This window comes from Furipterus horrens, unplaced genomic scaffold, assembly GCF_987537825.1.
Source record: "Furipterus horrens unplaced genomic scaffold, mFurHor1.1.pri manual_scaffold_12, whole genome shotgun sequence".
NCBI lineage: Eukaryota > Metazoa > Chordata > Mammalia > Chiroptera > Furipteridae > Furipterus > Furipterus horrens.
Genome location: NW_028327182.1, coordinates 38,566,671 through 38,577,141, shown reverse-complemented (window position 1 = coordinate 38,577,141; position 10,471 = coordinate 38,566,671). Strand labels below are relative to the sequence as shown.

General features: G+C 35.8%; 1 pseudogene; it reads left to right on the top strand.

The window, feature by feature from the left end:
- The first annotated feature begins 1,744 nt into the window (after positions 1–1,744).
- Positions 1,745–2,152, top strand: LOC149996037 (large ribosomal subunit protein eL32 pseudogene; annotated as a pseudogene).
- The last annotated feature ends 8,319 nt before the right edge of the window (positions 2,153–10,471 follow it).

Here is a 10,471-nt window from a genome sequence, read left to right as displayed (position 1 = left end):
ATTACTAGACCAAGAGCTGTTTTTCAAAAGGAAAGTAGTTATTTTATGAAGAAGAAATATCTTGGCTTCAAAACCAAGCGAACACCATTGTAATTCTGATATCAGGAATTTCTACAGTCTCTTTATGCATCCTTATCCATCACAGACATTACTGGTCGGCAGTGCTGATTGCAGTTTTGCCCAAACCAACTGGAAAGCTCTGTCATGTGCTGAAAGCCACCCAAAGCTACCAATTGTTTAAGCCATTTATGGGATGAAAGAGAGCACTGGAATAATTTACTTTCAAAAATGTTAGAAAACTCACCTAATTTACAACTTTCTTAGTAGTAGAGGGTGTTAGGCATGGCATCATTCTTCACTTACAAGGGAGTTTCTAATATTTCACAAACAACCAGAACATTCATTAAGATGGTCATAAGTGTTATCTCAGACCTCATTCATGCATACATTTTATCAAATTATTTAGGAACAGCTCTACAGAGCCACTTAACATTATTTATCATTAACAGTCAATAGTAATAATGCTTTGTGTTAATTTTAATATGATGAAAGTACATTGAATTTATAATTCTTTAGAGCCAAGTAAACATTTGGAAAAGGCAGGATATGATATTTTCTATTCCTTGGACTAGAGATAAAAGTATTTTTCATCCTGAAATTTGCATACTGATTGCCAGGGACTGATTTACTCAAGGAATACACTCACATCACAAACATAAACTGTAACTGTGATTACTTTTTAAAACAACCCAACTGCCATTTTCAAATAAAAACCTATACATATACTGATGAGTGAAAATCTGGATGGGATAAGCATCAATGTCCTTGAAACTTACAGTCCTTTAATGTGACACTAATATTGTAATTTCCTTCATGTTATAGCATTGGAATTGATTTGATATTTATTATTTTGGTGGTTCCAAATTCCTCTACTTGACTTTTTCTACTATCATAACCATTATCATTATGTTAAGATGATGTTGTGAGTGTTCTCTCAGTTGGTAAAAATGTTTATTATAATAATATACCCATAATAAGGAAAATAAACATAGTATGACCTACCACAAGGTTCTTGACCCATTGAACCCAGTTTGACCCATGCGTAACAGATCCATTCTGAAATCTCCAGGAATTATCATTATTTTAGAATCAATGTCCAATAATACCTTAAAGAGTTAGATGTCATTGTATCTAGTATAAATAGTAGTTTTGAAAGAGTTGAGAGAAGTAGCAGCATTATCTGTGGATGGCCAGAAAATTTCCATTCTTTTATGTGATTGAGAGAAAAATTTCACCTGTGGATTTTTTTTACCCACATTATTTATACTTTCTGTAGGAATAAAGTGAACAGAATATAATCTTTAAAAGTTTTTACATAATAATTCAAATAATTATGTCTATTTCAAATTAATAAGGCCTAAAGTAAATAATTTTACAATTTACAATGAATAAATAGGTTAACCCAAATTTTATATAAAGGTGTAGAGCTTGGTTAGAGAATGTTTGCTCTATTACTACAAAACCTAAATTTAAAAAGCACACTAGACTTCTGGCCAAGATGGAGGCATAATACATGTGCTGCACCTCCTCAAAACTAAGAATAAATTCACGACCACTTCAAAACAAAACAAAACAAAAATCCAGAAAATGAAACTACAAGGAAGTTCAGCAAAGAAGTAAAAAAGAAATCGCTCTCTTCCTCGGCGCTGCCTACGAAGGTGGCAGCCATCTCTTAGTCAGCACCATGGCTACCCTTAGACCCCTCGTGAAGCCCAAGATTGTCAAAAAGAGGACCAAGAAGTTCATCCTGCACCAGTCAGACCAATATGTCAACATTAAGCTCCACTGGTGGAAACCCAGAGGTATTGACAATAGGGTGTGCAGAAGATTCAAAGGCCAGATCTTGATGCCCAACATTGGTTATGGGCACAACAAGAAAACAAAGCACATGCTGCCCAGTGGCTCTCAAAAGTTCCTGGTCCACAACATCAAGGAGCTTGAAGTGCTGCTTATGTGCAACAAATCTTACTATGCTGAGATTGCTCACAATGTCTCCTCAAAGAACTGCAAAGCCATTGTGGAAAGAAAGGCCCAGCTAGCCATCAGAGTCACCAATCCCAATGTCAGGCTGTGCAGCGAAGAAAATGAATAGACAGATTGTGTACACATTGTATTTGTGATAGTAAAACCATAAACTTCTGCAAAAAAATTAAAAAAAAAGAAATAATCACCCAGAAAGGTAGAAGGGACAGAGCCAGGATGGAGAGAAAGAGGAGCAGAGCAGCAGATGTGGGGGAGGTGCTTGGCATGGGCAGCTGGCAGCATGGCTAGCAGTATAGCAACTATAGCTGTGGTGAAAAACAGTCATACAGCTTAAATCTGAGAGGTGATCCCAGCCTCAAACAGGATGGATCACAGCCCCAGACCAGACTGGGTTGCTTGCGGTTCCAGCACTGGGGAAAATAGAGCCACATTGCTTCTGACTGTGAAAGCCAGTAAGGGTTGGGGCAGAGAAAGAAGCTACCAGTCTCCAAAAGGAGGCAGCTTGCTTAGTACAGGAGGAGGGAGAAGTGCCTGGAAAAATGGCAGCAACTGGCACTTTTCCCTCTCAGACCTCTCCACCACATACAGGGCAAAAATGCAGTGAAACAATTTGCCAGCACTAACAAATACCTAAGGCTCCACCCCCTATAACATAACAGGTGCAACAGCCCTACCCAAATCACAGAGGCAAACACAGAAAACTGTCAAGATGAGGGGACAGAGAAGTACAGCCCAGAAGGGGATGCAGATCAAGGTCCCAGTGATACAGCTAAGCAACAAACAAATAAGAAACCTAACAGATGAGGAAATAGCAAATCTAAGAGATGCAACAGTTTAAGGCATTGGTGATAAAGATGCTCACAGACTTGACAGGAAAGGTTAAACAGGATGGGGAAAGAATGAAGGCTATCCTGGGTGAAATAAATGAAAGTCCATATAAAACAAGTGGTAAAGGAAAGGAAAACAGGGTTCAAATCAACAAACTGGAACATAAGGGAGAAATAAACAGTCAACCAGTATAGAAGGAGGAAACGAGAATTGAAGTAAATGGGGAGAGGCTTAGAAACCTCTGGGATAGCTTTACATGTGCCAACATCTGAATCATAGGGTTGCCATAAGGTGAAGAAGAACTAGAAATTGAAAAATTATGTAAAAAAGTGATGAAGGAAAATTCCCTAATTTGGGGAAGGAAATGAACATATGGGTCCAGGAAGCACAGAGAGTCCCAAACAAACTAAACCCAGGGAGGACCACACCAAGAGACATAATAAAAATGACAATGGTTAAGGATAAAGAGAGAATTTTAAATGCAACAAGAGAGAAGTGGAGAATTACCTGCAAAGGGGTACCTATAAGACTGTCAGCTGATATCTCAAAAGAAACTCTGCAGGCAAGAAGAGACTGGCAGAAAATATTCAAAGTGATGAAAAGGAAGGACATATAAGCAAAGTTGAATGGAAGGGCAGGGAAGGTGCCTCCCAGACTAGGTAAAGCTGAAGGAATTCATTATCACCAAGCCATTATTATCTGAAGTGTTAAGGGGACTTATTTTAGAAAAAGAGGATAAAAACTATAAACTTTAAAATGAAAACAGTATCATAACTATCAACAACAGTAGCTAGGAAATAAAAATAAAGAAAAACTAAGTGGAAAATCAGAGTGGGAACAGAATCATAGACGTGGGGAACATGGCAGGGGAGGTCAGCTGGGAGAGGGGAGAGGAGAGAGGGAGGGAAATGGTGTTGAAATTAAGAAGCATAGTAGGAGGGTACAAAATGGACAGGAGGGTGTTGAGGAGAGCCTATATGCATGACCCATGGACATGAAACAAGGGGTGGTACTGTTGGAGGGAGGGGGGTTTCTGGGTGGATGGGAGCAAAGGGAAATGAAATTGGGACAACTGTAATAGCATAATCAATAAAACATAAAAAATAAAAAATAACATGAAAAGCACACTAGTCTACTTATTATTTAAATGGATCAGGAGAGTTTATTCAGTGGCATTTTGGCTCACTGAATATATATTATAGTTCTAATATTATTTTAAAGAGTTTTTCCACCCATAGATAGTTTCTCTACCAGAACAGTAGTATAAATATATTGAGGACTCTGTAGAGTAATTACAATTAGTGCTTGTTAAGGGTTTCATTAACAACAAAGAAAACACGTTAATGACACAGGCTGTTTTTGATTAATAGCTTATCTAAATTAATTATAAACCTTAGAGTAATAATAAATATATATTTATCAAAACGTAACTGGACTTTCAAAATAGCTGGGAATAAAGTATCCCATTACACTTTATTTTTACAATTTCAGTCTTAAAAAATGAAATTAAAATTTATGAATTATAACTTTTAAAATTAAATTATATTAAAAATTAACAGAAAATCTTTCAACAAATTAATTTAGCAAATACATTAAATATATATCATTTATCCATCAATTTTTGGTAGTATAAATATTTACCAGACATTTGATATTTACCCAAATGAATTATGTAAGTGCCTGTCTATAAAATAAAAAATATATCGTTTTTAGAATTTTAGACATTTGAAGGTATAAAATTGCATATATCTGTGTGAGATATATAGCTCTGTCTGTATGTATACATATGTGTATGTGTGTGCTCTATAACATACTAATATATTATAGCTTGATATCATATTATAATCAGGAGGAGAAAATTTTGAGTGAATGTTAATGTGCATTTTACATATATAAATATCTAAAGATATAATGTAATTTTAATCAAATTAATCTCATGTATTTATGATCACTATAGATTCAATCAGAAAGAACCCACTCAAACCAAGATAAAAGATGAAAAAGTAGATCATTGTTGGAAATAACTAATTTATACGATTATAAATTATAGTCATTTTTTGCTTGTGTAGCAACTAAAGTTTCCAAACAAGTAATCAAACTCTATAATTAAATTATGCAATAAGAGGGTGGAAATTGCAGCTCAATTATTAGGATTCTTCTTCTCTGGTACATTTGTTCCTTTATCCTCAATCTGTCCCTTAATATTGTGTTCTATGTTAAGAATGTCACATTAGCCCATAAAAATCAACTAGAATCTAAAGACAGGAGAAAAGATCTGTCATATTGTTTAAATACTCTAAATCTAACCTGAGAGTGAATGATTAACTTCAAAATACATCCATATGTTTTTCATGGTCAATATGAGCATCATATAAAATTACAGTCTTATCATTTAGTTTCAGTTTTTAAATTTGAATATTTAAAAAATAGACATTATACTCATCTGTTAATGACTAAATCATTCAGTTAGTTCACTGATCCATTTATTCTAGAACTGTATGCTGAACATATGTGAAATCATATTTGAAGCTTACTTATCCTAGAGAATCTTATAATCCAAGAGCAGAGGCATATATATATATATATATATATATATATATATATATATATATATATATATATATATATATATGTTACAGAATACAGATTGAAGTAAATTAAAAGGTGAAAGAGTACCAAAAGAGATGCCTGGATGAAAGGGATGTAAAGATTATATTGTAACAGAATAAATGATATAATGATATTCTTTTTGTCCAGGCCAGAAAAGTCAGTGGTTTTAATCAAAACATGCAATAAGCTTAGTGATAGATATTTGCCTAAAAATACTCCATTTATACTGCTGGCAACAAAACCTACTTGGTTGAGGAAATAGATGAAAGGATGGAGTGTCTATGGATAATATTCCCAACACATGTCTGTCCTAGGCTGCCAGCTACCCAAGCTCTTGAGAGTGGAATATTCAGAAATGTAGTTGATCCTTTTTTAAAATGTATTAAATATGGGAGACCCAAGATGTTGAAGGAGTGAGAGCTACTCTCACCAAACTTGAATTTCAACTAAATTATAGAAAAATTGTCCTTAGTAACCAACTGAACACTAGCTGGAGAGAAGCCTTATAACCACAGAGAGATGGAAGAAACCATACTAACATATCAAGAGAGGTTGGGAGTGCAGAGGAGGTGAAAGAGAGCTAGCTGGGCTCCCACAGGTGTCAACTGAAGGTCCAAAAGGATATTTCACAGGCCAGACATGGTTTCCCTGAGAAGTGTGGGGTTTAAACCCCAAGCTAGGCTCCCCAGCCTAGAGAAACAGAACTGGGAAAGGAACCCAAATAACATCCAGCTGTGAAAATCATCAGGGTTTCTGTCTACCAGTGAGAGATCATTAGAAATGCAGAGAGTATTATAAAAGGCCAACACACAAAATTTTGTTTGCAGTCACTCACTCTGGGCTCCAGCAGAGGGAAGACAGAGTGGACTAGAATAGCATGAGGAGATTCTGAGGTTGATGGCTCTGGGAGAGATGTCTGAAGAGTCGACCACTAGAAACCCTGTGCTTAGTCATTCCCCATACTGCAGAAGCTGTCTTTCTTGGACAGAACATTCCCTTCCAAGTGATATAACCCTGAGGGAAACAATAACCTCACTAATAGGAATTCCTCTTACCCTACCCTATGGATCTTAAGCCCAGCTGCTGAGAAGTACAGGTGGAGGTAATTTCAGTGTTTACTGAACAGAAAAGGTGGACATCTCAGAGCTCTGAGACATTAGCTGACTCTAACCAGGGTCTGTTGCTGGTAAAAACCAGTCTTGGTGCACAGCCTAGTCCTTTCTGCACACAACCAAACCAGCAAAGAGGGCCACAAGCTGTGGATTGCTGATAGCTCCAAACAGGTTGCCCAGTGCTAGTCACGGTCAACATCTGACATAGGGCTGCACCATAGTTTTTACAGACCGACCTAATACATAGAAACAAATACAAAGAGGCAGCCAAAATGGGAAGACAAAGAAACAGACCCCAAATTAAAGAACAAGAAAACTCTCCAGAAGAATAACGAAATGAAATGGAGGCAAATAATTTATCAGATAAAGAGTTTAGAGGAAGATTATAAGGACAATCAACAGCATGAAAAAAAGACATCAAAACAATATGAAAATGATGAGTCAGAAATAAAGAATGCAATATTTGAAAAAAATAATACACTGGGAGGAATAAGCTGTTGATTAAATGAAGAAGAGGATTGAATCAGCAATTTGGAAGACACGGTAGAAAAAAGCACCCAAGCAGAGCAGCAAAGAGAAACAATTTTTTTTTATGAGGAAAGTTTAAGACACTTTAGGACAACATGAAGTGTAACAACATCCATATCATGGGGATACCAGAAAGAAAAGAGTGAGCAAGGGATCAAAAGCCTATTTGAAGAAATAATGATCAAAAACTTTCCTAATCTGATGAAAGAAAAAGACACAAATTCCAGGATTCATAGAGTCCCAAACAAGATGGACTTAAAGAGGCCTACACCAAGACACATTATAATTAAAATGGCAAAGCTTAAAGACAAGAGAAAATCTTAAAAGCTGCAAGTGAAAAGCAGTTAGTTAACTACATAGGAGTTCCAATTAGATCATCGTCTGTATTCTCAACAAAAACATTTCAGGCCAGAAGGGATTGACATGAAATATTCAGATGATGAAAAGCAAGGACTTATAATCAAGGCTACTTTACCTAGCAAAGCTATCATTTAAAATTGAAGGAGAAATAAAGAGCTTCCCAGATGATTAAAGCTAACAGAGTTTGTTACCACCAAACCTGAATTGCAACAAATTTTGAAGGGCTTGCTTAAGAAGAAAAAATAGAAAAAGAAAAGAAAATGTGGAAAATAGTTAAAAAGTAAAATGGCAATAAATACATAACTATCAATAATCACCAGAAATGTAAATAGCTTAAATGCTCCAACAAAAAGACACAGGATATCTAAATGGATAAGAAAATAAGACCCATATATATGCTGTCTCCACTAGTCCCACTTCAGATATAAAGATACATACAGACTAAAAGTAAAGGGATGATAAAAGATATTTCATGCAAATGGAAAGGGAAAAAAAGCTGGGATAGCCATACTTATATCAGACATAATAGCGTTTAAAACCAAAACTATAGTAAAAGGTAAAGGAAGAACTGCATAATGATAAAGGGACTAATTCGACAAGTGTTTATAACCCTAGTAAACATTTATGCACCCTAAATATATGCACTTAAATATGTAAAACAAGTTTTAATGGACATAAGGGGAAAGATGGACAGAAATGCACTCGGAGTAAGGATTTTAACACCTCATTGACTTCAATGAATAAGATTTTCCGGACAGAAAACCAACAAAGGAAAAGTGGCCTTAAATGACACAATGGATCCAGTGGATTTAATTTATTGATATCTACAGAGCATTTCACCCCAAAACAGCAGAATATACACACTTTGCAAGTGCACCTGGAAGGTTTTCTAGGCTAGACCACACATTAGGAAACAAAACAAATCTCAATACCCTTAAGAAGAGTGAAATCATATCAAAGGTATTCTCTGACCATAATATTATGAAACAAGAAAAAACTGAAATATACTCTTAAGACGTGGAAGCTAAATAATATATTCATCGGCAGCTGTCCGTCTCAAGAGACGATGGTGTAGCTTCTTAAGAGTCTATCTGCACCGCCGAGAATGGCTGTGCAGTCCGACTCGGGAGTGACATGGTATCTGTCTCCTCCCGTGTTGAATCGACATCTTGCGATGACGCTGAAGCTACAGAGCCTGGGCAGGGTAATATGGAGGGTCTGCTGTTGCTCATGCAGCAGATCCCCCCTCTCTTCGCAGCTGAAGGGTCCAAGGGAAAGACGGAGTCGATACAGCTTGGGTTCAGGTGCGCCGCAGGAGTTGCCGGTGTTGACTACAACGTCAAACCGCCTTAGGGACTCCGGCTCCGGATTTTCTGTCGGGGTTTACTCCCTTAGCCTTTCCCCTGAAGAGATATGCCGCAAGGCAGCGGAGGTTTTTTGGAGTCAGAGTTTTCCTTCTCTGCTGTACCCTGACTGGAAGATCGAACCAGCGACACTTAGCTCGCAGGCCGACGCTCAATCCACTGAGCTAAACCAGCCAGGGCTCAAATAATATATTATTAAACATTTAATGTGTCAAAAACAAGATCAAAGAAGAAATCAAAAGATACCTGTAAACAAATGATAATGAGGACACAATAACACAGAATCAGTGGGACACAAGGAAAACAGTCCTAAGGGGGGGACTACAGAGCATTATACGCCTCTCTCATGAAATGGGTAAACCTCAAAAATCTAACTTTACATTTAAAGGAACTTGAAAAAGAACAACAAACAGAGACCAGAATGAGTAGAAGGAAAAAATAATAAAATTGAGCAGAAGTAAATAAAATATAATCTTTAAAATGATACAAAAGATCAATGAAATCAAGAGCTGGTTATTTGAAAAGATAAACAAGATTGAGAATTTTTAATTAAGCTCATCAAGTAAAAATAGGGAGGTCCCAAATAAATAAAATCATAAATGAAAGAGGAGAAATAACAGACATAAAAGAAATACAAGAATTGTAAGATATTATGAGCAAATATATATCAACATATTGAACAACTTGGATAAAATGGATAAATTCCTAGAAATATACAATTTTCCAAAATTAAGTCAGAAAGAATCAGAGAATCTGAGTGGATTAATTACACCTAGTGAAATTGAAGCAGTAATGAAACATCTTCCAACAAACCAAAGCCCCAAACCAGTATGCTTCATAGGTGAATTTTACCAAATATTCCAAGAAGAACAAACAACTCTCCTTCTCAAACTATTTCAAAAAATTCAAAAGGAGGGAATATCCAAAGCTCATTTTTTAATGCCAGCATTATCCTAATTCAAAAACCAGATAATGACACTACAGAAAAAGAAAATTGTAGACCAATATCCCTGATGAATATGAGTGCTAAATGCTCAACAAAATATTATTAAACATAATACACCAATACATCAAAAAGAGCATACACCATGATGAAATGGATTTATTGCAGAAATGCAAATTTGGCACAGCATTCCAAATAAATATGTGTGATACACCATATAAAACAAATGAAGTATAAAAACCACATGATCACATGAGTACATACAGAAAAGTTATTTGATGAAATCCAACACCCATTTATGATAAAAACTCTCAGCAAGGTGGGAATAGAAGAAACACACCTAAACAAAATAAAGGTCATATACGACAAAACTCTTGCCAGCATCATAGTCAACAGGTAAAACTACAAATCCTTTAAGATTGAAAACAAGACAGGGATGTCTGCTTTCACTTCTTTTATTCAACATAGTCCTGGAATTCCTAGACACAATCAGACAAGAAGAAGAAATAAAAGGCATCTAAGTTGTAAAAGAAGAAGTAAAACTCTATTTGCTGATGACATGATACTGTACATAAATAACCCTAAAATCCCATCAAGAAACTAGTTGAACTGAAAAATGAATTCAATAGATTATCAGGATATAAAATTAATATCCAGAAATGAGCTGCTTTTTAATATGCCAA